Source organism: Leucopleurus acutus (genome assembly GCF_964270905.1).
Source record: "Leucopleurus acutus genome assembly, chromosome: 13".
NCBI lineage: Eukaryota > Metazoa > Chordata > Mammalia > Artiodactyla > Delphinidae > Leucopleurus > Leucopleurus acutus.
Window position 1 is genome coordinate 60,477,328 of NC_139155.1, and position 11,047 is coordinate 60,488,374.

At 34.4% G+C, this 11,047-nt stretch overlaps 1 protein-coding gene across 8 annotated transcripts in view; it reads left to right on the top strand.

The window, feature by feature from the left end:
* The window catches only part of ANKRD12 (ankyrin repeat domain 12), a 115,253-nt gene that overhangs the window by 80,349 nt on the left and 23,857 nt on the right, over nt 1–11,047 (top strand). Inside the window, exon 1 of one of the 8 annotated variants that reach the window (XM_082853444.1) lies at nt 958–1,501. The exons of the other annotated variants lie outside the window; for them this stretch is intronic. The gene's annotated coding sequence lies outside the window, so the exon portion shown is untranslated. Of the gene's footprint in view, nt 1–957; nt 1,502–11,047 lie in introns of those variants that run through there. 8 annotated transcript variants of the gene reach the window in all.

Here is an 11,047-nt window from a genome sequence, read left to right on the forward strand (position 1 = left end):
CACAAAATAATAGTCTTCTAAATATCTCTCTTTGAATTTTATGTAAATATAGTAGTCAAGAAATTTTTAGTGTGTTTGCCCAAAATATGTAAAATTGGCTTATTGCAAATACCAAAACTAATAGATTTTTTGTTAAAAATATTTTAGCTTGATGGTTTTCCTTAAAATCTGAATTTGTACCAGTGCCTAGCAACTTAAAGTGAGTCTGTCACATAATTATGGTCCTTGAGATATTGCTGAATATTTAAGACTTAAAGCTCTGTGAAGGGTACATTTGGGCAGAACCCTTAAAAAAAGACCTTTGACTTTAAAATATATATGCATACAGTTAAATGAGTTTAGCCTTAGTTATCATCATCCTGTTTTATCTAGTCATGGTTTGAAGGACCTCCATGTAATATATATATATGTATGTATGTGTGTGTGTATATATATATATATATATACACAGAGAGAGAGACAGAGAGATAAATATCTATCTATTTATCTATCTGTCTATCTGTCTATATATATATATATAGATGGAATAGCCGAGACTGGGTGATTTTTGTCAGTTTCCTATAGTGACATCAAAATTTTTGTAGTGATACCAATCATATTTTTCAGAGGGGGAAAATCTTGATTAACTTATACTTTATAGAATTCGTTTCTGTGTTACTGACATGTTGGTAGAAAGGCCATGCATAACTAATAGAGGGAGTGTAAAGAATGGTGTGATACTTGATTTTACTTTTTATGTAAATTTTGCTTTTAGACATAGTATTTTCAATTATTGATTATATTCTCTTCCCTCTCCAGCTCACCCCTAAATTCTTAGCTATAACTCGCTTATCTATATCTGTTACTTTAGAAATACAGTGAAAATATGTTCTCATATGGCATACTTACTTCCAAATAAATGTATGACTACTTTTCTCCTGTATAGTAGAATTAAAATATCTAACCTTTACTTAGGAAAATTGAGGTTTAGAAATGGAAATTTAGAAGAAACTGTATACAGTTACCCAATATTTTATTTTCCTGTTTCTTAAGCTGCATTTCTCAGTCAATTTAGGGATATAAAAGCTGTAAAGATTTGTTTCCTAAAATGCAGGTGTTTTTTTCTAATGTTACTTCCTTAGCTAGGTAACGTAAATAAGTTATATAATCAATTCTTAAATATATTAGTTGTGGTTAGTGGACTATTGCAAAGCAGAGGAACAACCCAAATAGGCATAAGAGAAGCCTGCCTCAGTTGTGAACTACCCCTGTCAGTGGAGCCCCGGAGACTCTGAAACTCAGAGAAGACTGCAGTTAGAGAGGACCATGGACCACTCCTGCAGGGGTACACCTGCTGTAGAGGTCCTCCACAAAACTGCTGAAGAAACAAGTTTTCCCCTTTATCAGTATGAAAAGAAATCCAGAGATTTGAGGAAAATCAACTGAATGAAAACAAGAAGGGCCAAAATGAACAAGCACAACAGCTGATTTGGAGAATGTAAATTACATAGGAAGCAGAAGGGTAAGTTCTTCTCAGTATGCGTGGAGACACTGGGGGTGGGGGGCAGTCGATCCACTAACCATAACAAAAGGCCACCCTGAAAAAGTCGACAAGGGAAGTCCTTGAAATTCAAAATGTTTATCGTTACTGAAAGTAAATATTCCATATAGGACTAAAGAATAGACTGGACATCGCTGCAGATTTAATTTGAGATCTATGAGAAGGACAACATATAAAACATTAAAAAAATACATTGGAAATATGAGAAAAATGGTACAAACATACCCAGGATAGGTAGTATTCATTTTACAAAAAAGTGCAAATGTTGGGAGAAAGTAATTTTTTAATGGAAGAAGATGTCCCTTAACTGAAGAAAGAGGGTAATTTTACTTAAAAACAAAAGCAAAACAAAAAGCAAGGAAAGGATACATTTACATGTATCTAGATGTATCCACATCTAGATACATCATGACTTCAAGGATAAAGATTATTTAAAATCTTATAAACACCTGGACTCAGAGGTAAACATGTTACCTACAGAAGGAGAGGGAATCCGATTTCTTGTTCTTAAAGATGTTGTGAGAAGACTGTGTAGCTACAGTCACAACGTTCTGTGAAAATTATTTTGAACCTAGAATTCTATTCCCAACCTGTCACTCAAGTGCAAGGGCTAAAGAAAAACATCATTAGACATACTTTCTATTCTCTTTCTGAAAAAATTATTCAAATATATTACTTTTCAGTGACACAGAATACAAGTCTAAGAGGAAAATATGAAGACTAACTGTGGATTTTGATGAAAAATTTGCAAGTGACAGCAATGAGCAACTGGCATATTTTAGGACAAAATGTCAGAGAGCTTTGTGAAAAATGTTATCAAGAAAAGAGTAGATTACAATATACATAGTGTGTTAATTAGATTCTGAGAATTCACTGTGTCATGATATTGATAATATGAAAATGAACAAGACAGAAGGCAAAACCTCAAGGGAAAATAAACTATATATACAAGTCACAGGCTAAATATTGACAGAAAGCAAGCTAAAATGTGGTCTGAGTTGGAGGTGCTCATGGAGTATAAGCGTGCTTTCTGAAATGACAATAGTAAACCGCCTTGGTCAGGGAATTTAGAAGAGCCAAGAGGACAGACTTGAGGTTCAGAAATTCTGTTCACTTTATTATTTCTAAGTTAGTTAAATTCAAATAAAATCAAATGTAATACTTTAAGTTATGAAGGATGATTCTCTTGAGTGATGGGGCTATATTATGGTTGGCTTTTCTTTACCCATCTCTATATTCTCCTGGTTTTCTAACATTAACTGTTTTTTACTTTTGTAATAAAAGAATAATAAATACTATTTGAAAATGAAACAAAAACAATGTTAATAAATGAAGATCACTAAAGAAGTTTATGTTAGGACTTTTTTATGCATTAGTGCATCTCTGAATAAAAATGATATATATAAACACAATTCCAATTTTTTTTTTAAAGTACTATTCCTGTTAAAAGCATTCATCATTCTGATTGAGTACGTTACACCAACAAAAAAAAAAAGGCTTTCAACATTGTAGACTTTTTGGCAATGGAAATCAAGCCAAAACCATCATTTTTTCCCCACTGTTTGGAGTGCTGTATTAATTTAATCATAAGAGCTCGTATTTTAGTGCTCCTATACTATTATCTAGGTTTCAGCCCTGGATCTCAAGTTGTGGGCAAGTTAGTTAACCTGTACATGCTTACGTTCCACATCTGTAAAATAGGAATTACAGTACATACAGTTCCTGAGTACATACAGTACTTATGGTGGTGTGGTAAATAAAGGTTAAATGAGTTAATATACAAAGACACACAGACTGTTGACTGGCACAGAGTAAGCACTTGATAAATGTTTCCTTTAAAAACAGTGAAAACCTGAAATAAAGTTATCATATTAGTCATGTCCAGTTATTTAAAATGAAACATTCAGGACCATCCTTTATATGATACTGCAGTCTTATAAACTTTAAAATGTCATTTTTATTTACCATCGTAAAGATGAAAACTCTAATCAAGTTCACTGGTTTATATAATCATTTAGTCAAGATGGCTTTTTTCCTTTATTTTTTTTTCTAGCTTTATTGAGATAATTGACATATAACATTGTATAAGTTTAAGGTGTAAGTGTAATTATTTGATATATGTATATATTGCAAAGTGATTACCACAGTAAGGTTAGTTGACACATCCGCCACCTAACCTGATTACAATTTTGTGTGTGTGTGTGTGTGTGTGTTGTAAGAACGTTTAAAATCTACCCTTAGCAACTTTCAGGTATACAATACAGTATTGTTAACTGTAGTCACCTTGATGGTATGATTTTTTTGTTTTTTGCCATAGAGCCTACAGTTACCTAATTTACTGTCCTTTTTTTTTTGTCTTTTTTTTTTAATTTACTGTCTTTAATGAAAGAGTATCTTTTCATATGTATTCCTGAAAATGTGCTTACATATTACCTGATTTTATACTCAGAAAATTATTTATTTTAAAACTCCCTAAGTATAGTATATATGTTATGGTGGGGGGGTTAATTCTGTACATTGCATGATATATTCATTGTTGATAACATTTTAAAATAGATTAATTGTATGCAAATTAATGTTTTTTGTTTCAATATAGAATTTTTTTTTTTTTTTTGCGGTACGCAGGCCTCTCACTGTTGTGGCCTCTCGCGTTGCGGAGCACAGGCTCCGGACGCGCAGGCTCAGCGGCCGTGGCTCACGGGCCTAGCTGCTCCGCGGCACGTGGGGTCTTCCCGGACCAGGGCACGAACCCATGTCCCCTGCATCGGCAGGCGGACTCTCAACCACTGCGCCACCAGGGAAGCCCAATATAGAAATTTTTAATTTTTAATCTCTATAGTGAAAGTACAGAGCAGAAAGAGGAGTAGTATTACAAACCCATGTATACTTATTACCCACTTTTAATCATTACCACCTTATGGCCAATCTTATTTTGTTCTATCCATTCTTCCCTATCACATCTTTGAAGTCATTTTATTAGAAAATGTTTTAGTAGGTACCTCTTAAAAGATAGGAATTAAAAAAAAAAACATAATATCAGTATCATACCTAAGCTAACTAAACTGGATTCCTAGTAAATATTTGGTTATTGTTCCAAGTTCTCATTGCCTCATAAAATCATAAGTTTTTTTCAACTTTTTCAAAGTCTGAATCCAAATGAAGTCCATATATTGCAGTTGGGTGAGACGTTTGAGTATCTTTTAATCTGTAAATATTCCCTTCCATTCTTACGTTCTTGTATTCTTCTGTTGTTGAAAAAATCATGTGCCTGGCAGTTTTTCCCAAAGTCTGGATTTTGCTCATTGCATCTCCATGATTTTAGTTAAGGAAAACTATTTTCCAAGTATTTTTCTTATCTCAATTTCACATTTTCTTTGTTAACCTACAATGAGTTTAGTGGTAAACTGACTTTAATACTGGAAAGGAAGAGTTGCTTGTGGTGATTACAAAGGGATTTAGCCACAGGTTGAGCAGGAGATTATTTTAATGGTTCTGATCAATTTTCTTAATTTTTATCAAGACAGAGGTGAACATTAGGCTCCTTTTGAAACTAATTTCTAGCACTTAGTATTGGCATAAACTCTGTATAAGTTATCTAAATATTTTACATGCTGATATTGCCTGTAATTTTAAACCTTATTTTTCATCACTGCTTTTCAAAATGTGACACACTCTAATATATATCTAGTATTTATATGAGTTCTCTAATTTTCCTTTTCTTCACAATTGAACAGTCTTTATTTCAGCTTCTGAAGGGGGCTAATTTTTCCATTTTCATAAAATACAAAATACATATGTACTCAAATAATTGTACAGACACCACACTATATAAAGATGGTGCCATTGTTTAAAAGTAAATTTCTGGCTGACTCAAAAAGGTTCAGCAGCTGATGTATAAAAGCATGCGCTCAGTATAGGAAGAATATCGGAAGTGTTAGTGCATAAGGTGTGAAAGTGCAGGCTATACAAAATCTAAGGGTGGCTGAAAGCCGTTCAAGTGACAGACCTAATCTCCACGTGACCAGTGCTGTGGGAACTGATACCGTGTGGGTGAAGTGGTTGCCACCTCTTCAAAGTGCTGACTTTAAGAAGACGTCAGCAATGAATGAGTCAGACAGTAGTAGTAGTCAATGGCACTTGGACATTAAACAAAATTGTAAAGTGGATAAATTTGTGTTACATGGCTTTTTTTTTTTAACGTCTTCAGTGGAGCATAATTGCTTTACAGTAGTGTGTTAGTTTCTACCTCTGTTACATGTTTCTGTTCCTTTCTACAGTCCTCCTGTCTGTCCAGTATAAGCACCCCGACTTGATTTCTTGACGTCTTAATCCAGTTCTGAAATCCTCTAGTTGTATACTCACTCATTCTACATTTATTAAGTATCTACACATGCTAGGTATTACAGAAGTCCCTAAGTATAAGTCACAGACTTGTATTTGAAGTATCTGTTGGGTAAGTGAAAAACAGAACAGTAGAGTTACCTCACTGGAGGTTACCTTCCCACAAAGAACTCCCAAATTCCATCAACAGGCCTTTTTATTCTCAGTAAATGCACTACTATCCCTACCATCATCCGTACCACAAATAGATAATACCTAATTTTTTCATTCTCCAGGTGTTATAATTTACACAGGTGCTTATTAATAAAGTAGTATACTTTTATAAGTTTACAAGAAGCTGAAGGGTGCGCGCATGCGCGTGCATGTATTTAAGCACGTATTCATCTAGAATAGGTGGAATGCATAGGGGATATTGTAGAACAGATAGTCTTCTCTTTGCCTCTTGACTTTCCTGGGAAACGATCTTTGACCTCCCAAATCCCAGGGATCAGAATAGCAGCAATAAAATATACACATCTTTTGGAATGGTTTCAAACCAGTGATATTCCCAGGGGTAAATGAGAAGTTAACTTTACCTCCTTCCAGATCAATCCAAATAAACATATAAGTAAATACCAATGCAAACGTAGCCTCAAGACAAGTCCCCTACCCAACCTCCTCCCCACAACAGATTCCTACCCCTATGCCCTTCCTAAAATATAAATTCTTGAACTGCACCTCTCCTTGACCAATAATCTAAAATATCTTCTAGTTAAGTAGTTGGAAAATAATAAAGAGTAACTGAGTAAAGACAAATATATGATATTTAATCTTTGGAATCTAAAATAAATGATACAAATGAGCTTATTTACAACACAGAAACGGACTCACAGACATAGAACACAAATTTATGGTTACCAAAGGGGAAAGTGGGGGTGGGTAGATTAGAGGTTGAGATTAACAGATACACACTACTATATTCAAAATAGATAAACAACAAGGATTTATACACAGAACTATATTCAATATCTTATAACTACCTATAATGGAAAAGATGGAAAAAAATATATACATATGTATATAAAACTGAGTTACCTGAAACTAACACAATATTGTAAATCAACTATACTTTAGTTTTTTTTAAAAAGTAACTGATGAGAATCTACATAAACGTGCATAGAAGTTTGGGGAATAGGAAGTAATACACTGGTATGGCAAATGTGTGTAGCAAGAAGGAATGAAAGATGGGAGATTATGTGTAGAACACGCTCTGAAGGCGGATGAAGACACCCCAGGATATAGCCCTTCATGGTGAGGTGACCTTGGACAAGCTACTTATTAGCTCTTACTCTGTTTACATGTCTCCTAAATGGGGATAATAATTGATGGTATTAATAGTTGATGGTAGTAGTAGTAGAGATAGTGCTTCAGATTTGGGGAAGTCTTTTATCCTAGAGGCAGGAACCCTCAGATGAGAAGAAACATGATATGATCTGTAATGCTGGCCACATTGTGGTTTCAGGTGATAACTGATCTAGGCAAGCACTGGTGAGGACCTGAGCTGGGACAGTGGCCATGGGGATCGAAAGAAGATGGATGTAAGAGATAGTCCAGAGAGTGACACTTGAATGGTTGAATTTGGAAGCTGAGGAATTGAGAGAGTTGCAAAAGACTCTGAGGTTTTTATTCTGCATAAGTGGGTTGTTGTCATGCCAGAGGTGGGAAAACATTGGCTTTTAGCAGCAAGAGGAAGCAGTTGTGGGAGAGAAAGTAATGAGTTGAATGTGTTCAGTCTTGAATTAGGGTGGTTGAAAGGAGTCCAAGAAGTTCCAGGTTAGGCAGTTGAATCTCAGAGGAAAAGTAGAGACTTGGACTTGCCTATAAGTTCTTTAAGTTTAGGGTCATGGTATATTTAGTTTTGTTTTGTCATCACCCACTCCCGAAGTATATGTGACTTTAGTAGAATATAATTATGTTTCCTGAAGATGTGTAATCATTAATATAATCAGACTATTTTAAAAGCCCAGAATCTGTTGATTTTCTTATTAGTCAGGTATGTGAAATATAATTGCTTCGTCAAATGCATGCTGGTTATTTTGGAGAGATTTTGAAGGAGGAGGGATTTACTTTATATACTGTCATCTTCCTGCATTGGTCACATCTGTTCCTTTTGGATTCCATACAAGATAAGACGGAAATTTATGGTAGCCTCAGTAGGGGAAAAGTCAAGCCTAAGGATAATTGCGATCTCAAGTAACATTTAGCTATTCTTTAAATGTCACTAGTGTTAGTTGCAAATATCTTAGAGTGCCTTGAGAGGTACAGAGCAACTTTCAAATGTGTTTGTTTTTTAACAATTAAGTTTCATTTTGTTATTTAGCATTTTTGCATGGAGAAGAAAAATGTTTTAATGAAAAATTTAATGTTTTAATGATTGCTTATTTCTCACTTTTCTTCCTAGTTTCCCAAATAAAATTGAGATGCTAAACATAAACATTTTTTAAAGGAGCTTTTTATCAGAAATAATTTGGTAAAATGTTTTAAATACGAGTTCAAATTTAGTGACTAAATAGATATTAAAGACTAAAAAGATTGCAACAGATTAGAAAATAATGCAGTATAATGATAACCATGGCCATTTTGAGAACAAGGATTTGAGGATTTGGATTCTAGGTGAATTTCGTACTCTAAGCAATCATCTCCTAAGGGAGGCAGAGCAAACATTTTTTTTTAAGCTACTACTGCACTAGAATTCCAAGACCAGCTTGATCTATAGTCCTGGGTAAAGTAAATCAAAAAGGTTTGGACTGCTTAGGGAAGAAAAGGGTTTCAGCCTGGTCTGACAGTGAAATGGCATCACAGAATTGTAGTATCTTTGCTGGGGTCACAGACTAGCCAGCTTCTTGAGAACCATGCAGGGTCGTTGCTGCTGGTGCTAAGAATCGCATGCAGAGAGGAGCGAGCCTGTTGGGCAGGTGCAACTCAGTGACCAGAGCCAGGCTGCTATCCTTCCCTGGGGTAATTCCACACTCTTCATCACGGACATATCATGTACCATGAGGCTAACTTAATTCACTTTAGAACTTACGTTTTTCCCTTTTAAAAAAGTAGGAGTCTCTTTAAAAGAACCATGGGGGAAAAAACATATCTGTGTTGGAGAGCATTGCTTAATTACCTTCAGTTGATGAATCAGGAGCACAGATGACAACCTTACATCTCTCAGGTACACATATGTGTGTAACTCAGGGAATGTGCATTTGACCTTTAATATGTATATTCAGAATGGTAAGCACTATGATATAGTGATTGAAACATACACAGGAGTATGTGTGTAGTATAATTTAAGTAGTATATTAATATGCATAGGCAAAGAAGACCAGAAGAAAATAGGATGAAGAAATTATAAAGTGATGTTAACACAGGAGAAATACAAACACATGGAAAAATGAGCCACACCTGTAATCAAAAAATCGAACAAATAGTGGTACCATTTTATACCTATTAGTGTAGTTTTTAAAAATATTTTTTCTGATGTTAAAACTAATACATCTGTTAGGCTAGGAATTTGGAAAATACAGCAAAACTTGAAAAAAAATAAAAAGGCATAATTCCTCTGGCCAGAGTTTAATATGGATACTATTTTGATGTATTTCTCTCATTTCTTTTTCCCTACATACACACACACACACAGACAAATTTATATACTGCTATTTTCAACTGATAAGCTATACAAAAGTTTTTTCTAAATTATTAAGTATAATATCAAATAATTAGGACAACCTGAATGTCCCCTCAGGAGAATCCGTTTAAATGATTACACATTAACTCCATGTAATATGCAGCCCTTAAAAACTGTAATAAAGAAAATGCAACTTCAAAAGAAAATATCTACAACTGTTCAATGAAAAAAAGCCATATATTAAATGGGACATACTGTGGTTTGAGCTCCTTATTTTCATAATAGTTGTTTTCATGCCGTTAAAGCCTACCTGAACTTCCTGTACATCCTTCCTGCCTCAGTTCAGTGCTATTGCTTTGAGAAGCCTGCTTCCCTTCACTTCTCCCAGTATACTGACTCTTTCCCAAGTGCACCCTTTGGACCTAGTGCCCACTGCCATTTTAGCAATTTTCAGGTTGTGTAACTGTTACAGCGCAGGACTGTGTTCTTTTCATCATGTCACCTGTAGCACCTAGCACTCTGTGCCTGGAGGAGCATAATAAATATTTACTTAAGATTGATTCTAAGTGTCGAATTAAGGTTTTGTGGGATATACAAAGGAAAAAACCATTCCCAATTTCCAGTAAAACTTACCTAATGAGAAATAATATAAATAGAATACTTACATATAAACCCAGAAAGTCAAGCTCCTAAAAACGGCAAGGGGAGAACAGTCCTCAAGAACAAATTGTAAACAAGGCACCAATAAGGCAAAATAATACCTGTCATATCAGTACGTATTCTTGTATTCATTTAATCAAGGAGCAGAATAAATACTACTTCCAAAACAGCTGTTCCTTTTTTGCAGCAAAAAGTTCTATGGCTTGATACTCTGTATTGCAGTATTGATAACTGGGAGTGGAGTTATGCTTACAAGCAGTTGTAATTCCAAAAATGTTCTTTTTTATACCACATGTCAATATAACCGTGTCACTCATTGGCACTTAATAATGGTATTGTCTTAGAATATTACCACATCCTCTGCGAAAATAAGATTGTGATCTCTCCATAGCTCCTATCCAGTGCTCAAAACCTTATAGACACTCTACAGTGCTTTTGGAATTTGAATTTCCATGTAAAGAGAATATTTGGGAGTTAGATCACTTTAGAGGAAGCTTGATGTATTAAAATAAATTTATAACTTTAATATTATTAAATACTTAGCCAAAAAAGTGTTCAGTTACTTTTTATAATGAGTTTGGTTTTTTCCTCTTTTGGTCAGAGGCCTCAGTTTTCTTTTAATTAGAGTTCTGGGTTTTCTTTTCAGTTGGAGGCCCCATGTATGCAATGTACATTTCAGCTAAGAAAAGATGCCCAACTAGGAAGAAAATAAACTATAAATAAAAAAACTAAAGAATAAAATAGCTTTTTTCTAATTATGTATCTATTCAATTTATCTGTTATAATCTTGACTGTGTAATTGGGGGATATATTTCTTCTTTTTTTTTTCTAACGGATAGTAAAGCAGA